The sequence below is a fragment of the Psittacula echo genome (genome assembly GCF_963264785.1).
Source record: "Psittacula echo genome assembly, chromosome: 2".
NCBI classification, from domain to species: Eukaryota; Metazoa; Chordata; class Aves; order Psittaciformes; family Psittacidae; genus Psittacula; species Psittacula echo.
The window spans coordinates 117,622,639-117,635,839 of record NC_137737.1 but is presented as its reverse complement, the minus strand read 5'-3'; positions in this window follow the sequence as shown (position 1 = coordinate 117,635,839).

Below are 13,201 nucleotides of genomic sequence, written 5' to 3'. Positions count from 1 at the left end.
CATCTTAGCACTCACACTAGCAGTGATCCTGAAGAGGTCTGAATTCATCCAGGCCAAGGGAGCTCCCTTGCCCAGACTTTGCTATATGAGGTCTTATTAATTCAAGCTCTGCCAAGTGGTGTCTTCCTTTCCCTTGCTGAAGATGACTTGCTATATATAAAGCCACATAAGACAGTAAGACAAAGAAGCAAGTTGAAAAATAAGCTTATTTATTAATTAAGGCACCCTGCTGCTATCTAGAAATCCTCCCTAGCTCACTATGTCTGCTCCTGGAGTTTTTGAGGTTTTTTTTAAATAAGTGACTGTTTGATGCAAACTATGCAAAAATGCAGAAAAGGGGACCAGTACCAAAAACCACATATGAAAGAGAAAAGAGTACACCCTTCACAGTGCTTTGGAAAGGGTACCACGTAGGAGTGTTCATGTGAAAAAGCCCTCTGCAATGGGAAAATTAGTCATCCAAGAAGCTGATGTGTTCCAGGTGATGGAGATGCATTGACTTGGATGCTTTATCTCCAGGTAGAGAGATCATGGTTTTAGTATTCCCTACATGAACATGAGCCGGCAGTGTGCGCTCACAGCCCAGAAAGCCAACTGTATCCTGGGCTGCATCAAAAGGAGCGTGACCAGCAGGTCGAAGGAGGTGATCCTGCCCCTCTACTCTGCTCTCCTGAGACCTCACTTGGAGTATTGTGTGCAGTTCTGGTGTCCTCAACATAAAAAGGACATGGGATTGTTGGAACAAGTCCAGAGGAGGGTCACGAGGATGATCAGGAGACTGGAGCACCTTCCGTATGGAGACAGGCTGAGAAAGTTGGGGCTGTTCAGCCTGGAGAAGAGAAGGCTGCGTGGAGACCTCATAGCAGCCTTCCAGTATCTGAAGGGGGCCTACAAGGATGCTGGGGAGGGACTATTCATCAGGGACCGTAGTGACAGGACAAGGGGTAACGGGTTCAAACTTAAACAGGGGAAGTTTAGAAATGGATATAAGGAAGAAATTCTTTATTGAGAGGGTGGTGAGGCACTGGAATGGGTTGCCCAGGGACGTTGTGAATGCTCCATCCTTGGCGGTGTTCAAGGCCAGGTTGGATGAGGCCTTGGGTGACATGGTTTAGTGTGAGGTGTCCCTGCCCATGGCAGGGGGGTTGGAACTAGATGATCTTGAGGTCCTTTCCAACCCTAACTATTCTATGGTTCTACTGGGACATTGTGAAAGAGCTGCACCCCCTCCATCACTGGGAATTAACATCTCCCTTCCGAAGCCTAATTTAGGGGCCAAAACTATACAAATTAGGCATTATAATGTGTAATGTGTAGACACTTTTGTCCTTCTCATCCCATCTCCCATAAAGCTAGCAAGGTTTGGCTTATTATTCAAACTTTTCCCTAAGACCTGACTTTACTGAGAACTTTCTTGATGTACATCTCAACGGCATTGCCTCTATTTAAGCTTGTTTCTTACATGGTTTCTCAGCATAATCTCTCCATTCCAGCTACCCAAGCACAAACAAAGAATCTGTTTTCCCACCTTAGCTCCCATGCATGTTGGTACTAGTTGGTAGGGGTTTGTAGTATTATAAAATTTAAGGGAGGTTGTACCTTAAAAAACTAAGTCAAGTCTATAGAAATTTCTCTAAAGCCTAGCAGACACTATTAACTTTTTACATTCCCTGTATACTGCTACAGTTATTATATAACTTTTATCTCTGAGAAAAATTTATGCTAAAATGTAAGCTTTTTACGTAGGATGCTAGTGGCATTTCTGTGGCTTCATCAAAACAATGCATTAAGACTGCAACATAGTCTATCTAACCTCATTTTTAATGGAATATCTATAGGGAGAGGACTGTGATTGTTTCAGTTCCTTTAGTGGAACTAAAATACATTGCTTCCAAGTCGAAAAACAATATTATCCTCATTTCCCTTGTGATAGCTGTTTGATATAAGTATTATTAGTAGTTATTAAATGAAAAAATTGCCTCTGTTCTGAGGATGATTTTCTGCCTCTGAGGACAACAAAGCAGCAAAGTGGTCAAAGAAGAGCTTGAAACAAATGTGGATTTATTTCCATACTTTGGGCTTAACTGAACCCTAGTATTTAGCATGTGTGGTTCTGTTCCACCAGGAATGCTGTGCATCATCATGAGGAGCCGAATTTACTCACATTACTTTGAAGGGCTTAATATCTGTGCTCTGAGAAAGATTCCCCAGTTCCATTAATTAAAAGGGGCTTTGTAAGCAAGTAGATATTGTTTTAAAATGCCAGATTACCCTTGTAGTTGACAAGGAGATAAGATAGTCACAGACCAGAGCTAGTTTTCATTTTCATTTCCTCATTTTATTAGGTTTGAAACAGTGAGAGTGGGGTGCAGTGATTAGTACAAACAGGAGAGCCACACTTAAAAGCTGTTTGGCTTTTTGTGTATCTGTTTAAGCTCCCCAGGCTAAGAAACAAGTCTATCCTTGCATGTTTACAATGCCTGCTAAGCATAACTGACAAGGATTTCCAGGCCCAATTCTAAGGGCAGAGCTCTTGTCCAAGCCTTGGACAATTTACATCAGACTTTTGTAATCCACTCTGCTCTGCTATCCACAGCCATAAAAGGGTCCTCCTTGAGATAATTCAAAGCGCTGCTGCTAACCTCTTCTTCCTTACTTGTGGCTATGTGCTACCTTTGGTGTAAGCCCTTCCCCTCTTTTACCATATCCAGCACAAATTTCTTGGCCTTATCTTCAAAGCCCATCATGATTTTGCCCCACCCTACCTCTCTTGTTGGGTCCTGAACAGAGGTTAACTCCCACCTCACTTCACAACATTAGGCTTTGTGCTCTGTCCCACTCACAAACCCTCACCAGTGAAGTTTCAAGTCAAACGTACCTCCAGACACATAACCTTCCCCCTCCCAGGCTTGCATCTCACAGCCCAGTGGACAAAGCAGGACTGAACCATATTTAATGATCCTGGTTGCAGTGATCCTTCAAAATGGGGGTGTCACACCCTGGACACTGCTCTAAGGTACTGCCAAAGGGTTGCAGGATCACGTTTTCCAGCAGCAGATTTGACCTCCGCTCACTCAAAATGATTGTGCAACTTCAGCCTCACGTTCCATTGGTAACAGGATCTCAAGCAATGTTGGTATTATCAAATCAGGTTTATTATAGTGCAATGAGGTCTGGGGATTTAGAAATTAAGAAGAATTTGTTCTCCTACTTTTCTATCATTTAGGTCAGAGAGTAACCTCGGTTATCCAGGGAGATTTCTCAACATCTACATTTATTACTGTTTGGCATAAGAGTCAGCAGTCTGATCCTTAGCTGTCAGAGATCCCCCATCTCTATCACTTTTTCCATTGCTGGGCAGTGCAGTTGACTGGCGCTCAACGTGCAGCTTGTAAAATAAGAGCACATTACTTCACGCTGTGCGTGCGCTCCTGAGCAAAATCCCAGCAAGATACCACGTACAATGTTTGCAGAAAATTGTTGACACTTCCCCTAAATGTGCTGGCTGCTAGTGTGGGCTTGCATATCTATTCACCTAATACTCAGATTTTACAGTAATGTGTATTCAGCATGTCAGGGGAGGTGGTACTTAAAGATACTGGCACGAGCAAGGCAGGTGGAGCCCAGGAGGCCTTTCCATTGCCAACAACAGCTGCCCTTTTTACACAGTCTCTCCCTTTTTTTCTTTTTTTCATGTGTGCGTGTGTGTACACTGAAGATTTGCTTCATTGCAAATGCTTCCAGGAAAGTAACACTTCTGTCTACAATCCAAGTGACTTGTATAAGAGTTGGCCATTGGCATTTCAAGCCTGATTACAGTTTTAATCAGATTCATATGAGCACCCAGCCAGCCAATTCAGTGGGCTATCTGAAGCCTCATTATGGCGACATCTTTCTAGCCACATCAGTCAGTCAAACAGAAGCAGGATGCCAATGCTGGATGGAGAGCTTCCACCTGAGCTTGCATTGCTCAGAATTAAAACTGAGATGAAACTTATAAACATAAATTGCACTCATTTACTGTGTTTATCTTTTGATTATAACAAAAATAAATTAACTTTCATGTTTCCTATTAATGTCATTCATACATGATGCATAATTTGGCCAAAGAGAACTAGATCTGACACTAAAATTGTGTGAAAAATAGCTATTCTTTTTTGGACTCCTCTATGTGAGTAAATAGAAGCAAGCGATCTATTAATTAACTTCCTGATCCTATTTGTTATGTTTTCATGGCAAGGACATATGGAAGTTCAGTGATTAAGAAAAGGAAAAACTTACCAGTGCTGTATACTGTTATTAATTTGCCCAAATCATGATTCATCTTGTCAGAGGACTTCATGAGGGCATCTGGCTTTGCCATGGGTTTTTTTTCTCGATTTTTGTTTACTTCCTGTGTTTTTCTTCCCTGTCAACAGATATGTGCTTTGGATCTATCTGGATTATAAATGTCCAGTGAGCTAAGGCCTGAAATAGAAAGTTGATGCTACAAGATACAACCAAAATGAACCTCACCGAAAGCAAACATGACACATCTCTAGTCCCAAAGTGAGACATAAAATTGTACTTTTTAATCACTGTCACAATTAAAACACAGCCTTGCTGCCTCACACCTTTCCTACCTAACTTTGGAGAGATCCACCTCTACTTTTAATGTTTTCAACACTGATGTCCCTCAGCTGCACTCACATTCTCCTGGCATTCACACGGAGCAGATGACTCAGTCATGAAGGCTCAGTCATGAAGTTGCATCTTGCTGGTACTATTTATTGAGCTGAACAGCTAGATACACCTTGGTTTCTGGGCTGGTATTCTCAACAACACTTCTGCATTGCTAGATGCACTCATACTGCTAGAAGGCCACTTTTGTCTGTGCTTACATTTCACAACAGAGCCTGTAACCTCTACAGGGAGGTACACTGCATTGTGTACTGCCCAGCAGCACTTCCAGGATTTTAGGCTGCTACAGTGAATTAAAAAGTAATAGTGTGCACATGCATGAATGTACTATGAGTGAGGAAGTTAGAAGTACCTAAACACTCCTAAAGCTACCTTATGCATTTGCTACTAGAATGAATCAGGATTTGCATGAAAAATGGGACCTTTAAAGTACCGGGTAGTGCAGCGGCAGACAAATCATACCAAATAGCACAATACTTTCCATTATACACTAATCACCACATTTAAAATTGTTATCGTCAGATTATGTGGATGCATGATTCACAGCCCACTCCCTGTCTCCAAAGAATCGGTTTTTAAGCAGGCTGCCACGCGCCTACTGCACCTGATTGTTTCATCGGCACATTCCAGCTAACAAAGGTGGACGAGCCAGGGCAGAGCCCGGGACACTGATACACTTGTTCTATCCCCACAGGTGTAGCAGCCTGCTGTTTTGAAAGCTTCTGGGTGTAGGCGTTAGGGCTGCATTCTTTCTTTAATTTGTACTCGCTTCTTTCAGAGTCAGATGGAACAGCAGCCAAGCGAGGAGTGCACAGAAGGAGCAAAAACTTGCGTTCAAAAAGCCCTGCTAGGACACGGACCGTTACAGCAGACCCTGAGCCCTAGTTCTCAGTGTGAGGAAAAAGAAAGGGAAAAGAAGGGAATGATACCAGGAGTTTTAACTTTAAAAGCTCCTTCCTATCCTCATGCATTTTCAGTCAACGTTGCTGGCAGGAAATGTATCAGTATAACATACAACAACAGGCTATATATACATGCGACTATATATTTCATATATAATTATTGATACAAGCCATAATTTACATGGTAGCATAGGTGTACATTCCATATATTTTATGTATAATTATTAGAACCAGCCATTCCTTATATGGGACTACAAATGTATATACTGGTTTATTGTCAAACAAGCAGAGGGGAGACCACATTTCCCTCCCATTTTACACCATCTCAGATCAGAAGAGGCCATTGTACCCATTCAATCTGACTTCTTGCACTCTCACACACTGATTTCCTCAGCTGCAGCAATTATAACTCTGAAGTCCCTGTCCTCTAAAGCCAACAGTCTTCTAGCTTAATACTTGGACACATTGTTGAATTGTCAGCACTGAAAACTGAAGTAATTTACGTAGTTGGACGTCATCTGTGTCAGAGGTAACATGTCACCTTCTGAAGGGAGAGGACAGGTCACTGTACACCCCACACAGTCAATACCACCTCTACTATGGTGGGCCTCAAGATCTCTTGTAATGAACCTTGTGACAACGACCTGTTCACCAGGATTTTTATGGAGTTTTACCAGTTTCTTGTAGATTAAGTTACTCTGTCTGAATTGCATTGGAGACCTCAGCCAGCCCATTAGGAGATTAAATTAGTTCACTGATGCTTCCAAAACTTCTGTGAGCAAACTGGGATTTATATGAAAACTCAATTTGAACAGGAAAAATTTTTCATGAGCGATAAAATGTAGTATAAGATGCTCAAAGCTGACATTCATGACTCCTGCTCATAGCTCAGTGCTCTGTGTTTAATTCCCCACAGATGGAGCTAAGAAATTACACTCACATTTATTAGCGAAAATATTCAGGAAGAAGGATTTCTTGCAGCTCCACCTGTTTTTAAAGCCAGCTTTGGATAAACACAGAATTCTGTAAGTTGAGAACATAGCTTACAAATGTCTTCTTTCTTTTTCCTTTCCCTTTTTTTTTACTGCCAACCTAGAGTTCTGTTATCTTATACTTATTTTGATAAGCTACTTTCAGCTTTTCTGTCTGCACATGCAAGGAAACAAATCCAGCCCCACTTCCAATGCAAGTTTAGACAACATGGTTAAATTAACAGCTTGAACATTAGAAAAGAGATTAGGATAATTAATGCCAAGATGATAGAACTAGGAATGTTTTGTACTGTAGGTAGGGCCACTATTTGGGAGGCCAAAAAAGGAGTTTACCACCAGCTTGTAACAGGTTCTAACAGTGGAACTTGAAAACTGGAATCACATTCCCCAGAAATGCTAGTCACGCTTTCAAAAACATGTGCCACAAGCTGGTCCTCTAGAATCCAGTGGAAGCACCTGAAATATGCCTTGTTTTCCTCATTTTAACAAGAAGTATTATTAGATGCCCACACTACTCTAGAAAATTAAATATTTCTTTGGATTATTTTGTGTGCTTCAGCTCAGACCTGACCAAAGAAACATAGATTTGACACCATAAGGAACAGAGTAGCTGCTATCTATCAAAAGCCCAGAAAATAATTCAGGGTCTTTTTGGAATTAAAGAAACATTTTATTTCTTTGCTCAAGGGTCTGCTCAATGCCCTCCCTAAAGACATTGAGATCATGAAATAATTAAAAGCATACTTCTTGACCTGGAATTATTATTCACTGTCAAACTGCCAGGTTCTTTGCACAAAATGCAGTACATAAAATTATACTGGGATTTAATGGTACTGGTTATGCAGACCCAGTCAAATTTCAGGAAGAAAGTTTCAAAGCCAAGGGGAAACGGAGATGCTTGATTCATGTCTGAACCATTTACAATGTGCTAACTCCAGTGAAATAAGATGGACAAGAATTTTAATATTTTAAAAGGTATTTCTGCAAGGAGCAAATATAAGCTTTGCAAAGTCCAGTTTCAGAGTTCTTCAGCTTTAGCAGAGCATGTAGCTGTAAAGGCTACTTTCTAAAAACAAATGAAATCACCATTCCCAGTCTCATGATGATGCTTTATATGTAGAGGTACACAGATGCTTAACCAGAAGTTCTTCAAGGGGTGCTGCGTTGTCCAGAATTCTACATAAAAAGTCAAATTTCTCCAGACAGATCCTCTAACTCTAACTAAGATGGGAATATTTTTCATTAAAATAGAGTTTGGTTGTCTTTTGCTTTAAGGTGACGTTTGCTGTTACTATGTCCACAGCTTTCTTTGAGAGATGCAAGAAAAAATGTATTTTAGAGAGAAGCTTATGAGACAGAGAAGCAGGAATGCTGAAAGTTAGATCCATGGTTAAATTGCTAAGCAGAAATGGTCTGATTTTGAGAAGTGTTCAGAACTCAAGATCCTGTTAGTTCGAATTCACATCCCTGGAAATTTGATAGGCTAAAAACTTTTGAATTTACATTCCTATAACTTTCCTTGGCACTAGAACACGGGTTATCAAAACTTTCCCTTCTGTTGTAATGCCCAACCTGAGAGGACTTGATTCAGAGGACTTGTGTTCAGAGAGTGCCAACTCAACACTCCCCCAAACTCCAGCTTTCTGAAAGTCCAGAGTTAGAGCTGCTCACCCTAAACTGGGATATCCAGAAGCATTCCTTTCTTTTGAAAACCCAGAATTTCAGTTCCCTAGTGTCTGCACCCAAGTGTGAACCTAGAGTAGAAAATAAGCCAGTGACTGGAGAAGCTGCTCCCTGAATCACCAGAGCTGAGGCCACCAGAAACACACTTGGAGGCGTTCTCCCACCTCTTCTCAGGAGAAGGTGCTGGAAAATCACTTCATCAGGGCCATTACAACCCAAAGCAACATTAACTTCTTTTGATCTGCAAACTGCTCTGTCCTCAGCAATTTGTGGCTTTTTGTGTACCCTTACACCTCCAGGTTGAATCCATCCAAAAAAATATTCCTCCCCCAAAACACACATCCTTTTGTTTATTTTTACCTACCCTCCTGCCTGTCGAGCTGTACACTGCTCTATTATGTGGTTTCTGTGTTTTCCAAGCAGATTTTCCTCATGTAAGGAAATCTCTCAAGTGAAGGCTTTTTGAACGAATGAGGATGATATATATAACCCATCCACTCTAAACCCCCTATCTGTCTTCTGAGACTCGGCCTTTACCAAGAGCTAAGAGCTTGTCTTTGGACTGCAGAAGTCTAAAGGGATTCCTTTACTAACACGACTACCTGTAGATGTTAGTTTGCAAAATAAAAATTTAGATATACAGACAAATAAAGCCCAGTTATCTTAGAAAAATAGACTGATATTTCATTGGACACTAGATAATGATTTCTGTACCAAACTCACTCATGCCAGTGTTGTAAAGCATACCTAGGATCAGGTTGTTGCAGATAGAAACATTGACATGGAAATGTTTTACTTATTGATACAGTGAACAGCTACAAGCAAGATCATGCCAAGTGATGCTTGTAGGTGGGGGATGGTAGATGGAGGGGCTCTTTTTGTACCGAAGGCATTGCTGAATATCAAATGGCAGGTATCAGACTGACAGCTTTTGTTTCCATAGCCTATTGAGAAGTTAACGAAGTAAAGAAGATATAATCGTTCAGGTAAAGCAGGATACGAAGCAGGCCAGGGCTTGCACTAAAAATGCATAAAGTTATTTCACTAAAAGACAGAGGCACTTGCCCATGGCAGGTGCAAAACTTAGGCAGTGCTCTGATTGCCTCAAGAAAGGAAAAAACCTGCAGAAAATGTTGGGACATGTTCTAAGCCTCCTCAACAGCCGTTCTCTCTTTTTTTTTTTTTTTTTCTTTCTTTTTATTTTTTTGTTCTCCTTGTTGAATACTTTAGGTCGTATCTTTATTGTCTGCCAGCAAAGGCTGTGGTTTTCAGGGCTGCAAGCAATTGGGGAAGGAGAGCACACACAGAAATCTTGAGTGGTTTAGAGAAGTCTCTGAATCAGGAGATTTCTTGTCATGACGAAGATGATATGGCAGAGCTTTAAAGTATGTGTCTGCTGTAAACCAGAGAAAGGACAATATTTGAGGCTGACTCACGTCTGTCTGACTCTGCTCATGGGCTGAAGGAAAAATGTCAGTCTCACCTCAGCTGCCACTTGAAAACTCTGAGTGTTTGGTATCCTTGGTTTCCCCTTGCTGTTAGGTGTTCAGGCCCTCCTGCTTTTGAGACATACTTTCTCCCATTGCTCTCAGAGCGTACTTGTATTGCCATCTCACAGCATGCCCTGGTTTGCACCAGCTTCCCTGGCCTCCTCACCTTCTGGGGGGTAAGTAAACTCCCTTGCTCAGGGAAGCCAGAACATGCAGTGAGCCAGAGTTTCAGCCTCTACCTGTAGTACAGATATGACCTGGGAGCCACCACAGTCTACATGGAGTGGTAGCCGACCCTTGCCAACAGCTCAGTTCCACACAGCTCCATGAGGAATGAAAGACATCCAAGCAGGACCCTCTCTCCCCCTTGGCTTCCGACAGAAAAGGCCCAAAATTTGGACCCAAGTGACCCCAGGTGACATGCTGTTCACTTACTCCCTGGTCAAGCCCAACTCTCACATGCACTTGGAAAAGACCAGGAGACCATTTTTTGTTCAGGTCAGTGCCTATAAAGCAAGGGAAGTGCCTATAAAACACTGGAAGCAGTGGAAGCTCTTGCAAAACATAATCTTCAAGATTCATTGAGCGAAGAACCTCTAAAAGCTGCCAGAAAACACAGAAACAGACAAAGGAACTCTTGATATCGGACTAGTTGAGAGATACCAATTTGTTCGGCCAAACCTATCACTGTGATAGCACATTGATACTTGTTTTGCTAGCTGCCTTCTTTTGAAATGGCTAGAGACTCTCACTGAAAGCAAGTGGTGGGAATTGAGTTTAAAGGAAATTACTAATTTGGACTGGAAATTGAAGGTACTTATAAACAAGTTCAACTTCTCACTATCACTGGGGAAAAAAAAAATGGAAGCAGCCAAATTTATGATATACCTTATTGCTCAAGCTCGGCAGTACCTGGAAGACTCAGAAGCAGGCACTGACCTGCATGCATTTTTCCAGTCCCAGCCCTTGATGATATGAGTAAGAGACAGGAAAACAGAGGAAGCTTTGAAAAACACAGGCTCAAAGGACAGAAGTGCTCGGGTGAGTCATTTTCAGCAGCAGCTGCTGTGCACCGAGAGCTGCACAATCTAGCAAACTTCCTTGCGAAGCAGATGGTAGAGGCACTTCAGCCAGGAAGAATATTCCCTCCTGGATGTAGTTTTGCTTGTTTGTTTGTTTGTGATAGGTCCCCACGCACACAAACACACACCTGTTTCGCTCCCTTCCTCCCTCAGGAGCAGATCTGTGTAGCAGAGCCCTTCAGTCATGCAGCAACTCCTGTCCCAGCAGCTCCTCACCCTCTCTGGCAGCCACTGAGGAAAATGGATCACAGAGGACTTTCCCAGAGAGAGGAATTTTGGTGCCTACAGGTAGACGGTGAGCAGGGGAGAGGCACGGTTATTGCAGTGGTTTCCTGTTAGCTTGCTGTTCACCAGCCTTCCAGGCACACTCCTTTCCTCTCAAAGCAGGCCACAGCACACTTGATCTTTCTACGTCAAATCCAAACACTTCTTGACTTCTCCCTCCCTGCCATCCTTTTCCCCTCATTTCCCACTGTGAGTTTCTCTGCGCTCCAGGTGTGTGTTTGGAAATAATTCAGCCATCAGACACTCGCTCTGTGAGCCAGATAAGCCACAGGGCCAAGGAAGAAGGAGATCAAAAACATCACTTTCCTTTTGGGAAAGCTCTACAGCCTGCAAGCTTGTAGCTACCAGCCATCTAGAAAGCATTTGTGGTGACTACTTGGACTTGGGCCATCTGTCATAAGCCAAGAAGAGAGCTTCAGCAAGTGCAAGGAGAAACCTTTGGATGGAAAGAGCTCAGGCAAATAAAATGAGAATAAAGGTATACAGCCTACAGTGATGTCTATTAGAGGTAACGGAGTTGCTCTATTGCAGTAGGTCTGCTCCATGCAAGACTCAGTGCTCTTAAAAGCATGTAGATATATCTTTATGTGGGGTTTCAAACTCCAACACTTTCAGATTCAAATTCAGATATAGAGTCACAAATCCAGGGGAAAACAACTTTATTTGGCCAATCCTATTGGGATAAACATTCCAAACAAGAAAATGCCTAAAATATTTTGTTCATGGCTATCGCCACAAAAGCTGATCAGCAGTATGGAAAAAGCAATAGTAAACTACAGAAAAGATACACAATAAATAAAAACATGGAAGAAAACTAGTGGGAATGACAGAAGAACTTAGAAATTATGGAAATAGACTGGCTGAGAACAGGACATCAGTGAAAACTTTGTCGGCAAATGAGAGACAAATGTAACTCCAAAGGTCTCCTATCACCTTTGCACAGAACTCTCTTCAGAGTTTATGCTATAAGTGTAAATAAGATGATACATCAGTGAGGCCTGCTCCAAGTAAGGAAGATGTGAACCCTCACTGATAGCAGGGGATTTTTCCAGCACAAAGGAGGATATCTTGGCAAAGAAGACATGAGAAAACACTGGACTCAGAGTTACAGTGTGATCCAAGATCTTCTCAGAGCAGGATCTCTGTCCAGATTCCCAGCCTGCCTGTCCATTGCTCAGTCACTGGGGCCAAGGATTATTTTATTTCAATAAACTCATCCCTTTCCCAGGGAATAAGAAAGTCATCCAACATGGATAATTTGGCTGATATATGAAAGGAACAGCTCCAGAGAAAATAATTCTAATTACACTTTAGGAGAGGCAGCACAGGCAAACAGTAGAACGTAAAAATCTCAAGGGAAGAGGAAAAGCTGATTCCAAAAGAATAAACCCAAAAGAGGAGTGTGTACCTGATGTGTCATCAGTGTACTTTGCAATTCTCTAAGATGGAGGGATAAAGGTGTGACATGTTAACATGTTGCTGCCTTCCTTTGGGATAAAGGGATAAATGGGATGTTAGGAATCTCCCATACTCTAGCAAAGAACTGATACTTGCAGAGACCACACATTCCACCTGACTATATGTAAAACAGAGTATCTGATTGCATTTTTTAGGGGAAACCGTGATTCTGGAACTGCCTTTTTTGTTTGTTTTAAGGCAGCAGCTACTTGTGCCTATTATATAGTGAGAATGAAATTCCAGAAGAAAATAAAACCAAAGGAGAAAAGAATTCCCCTTTTTAAGTTATAGATAGCCACCAGATCACCCAGATCCTGGGCCAGTAGGAAGTGGCAGGTATTCTGAGCTGTATTTGTATTTAAAAGGAAAACCAGACTTTGTCAAGGTATTGTTCAAAAACAACCAGAGAGGACTGAATTTTTCAATGAAGAGTTGTTCTGACAAGCCTTTTACTACTGAAAGGGGCAGGTTACTCCTGAAATTTCCCTTGCTTAGTGCTCAAATCTGAGGAAAGAATTTTGCAAGAAGCCTTCTCCATCCTACTGAGTGAGCAAGCTCAGCACTGTTCCGGCCTTGAAGCCACACTTTAAACAAAGTTCCAAATCAAACTTGCATCTGAAGAGTGCTCC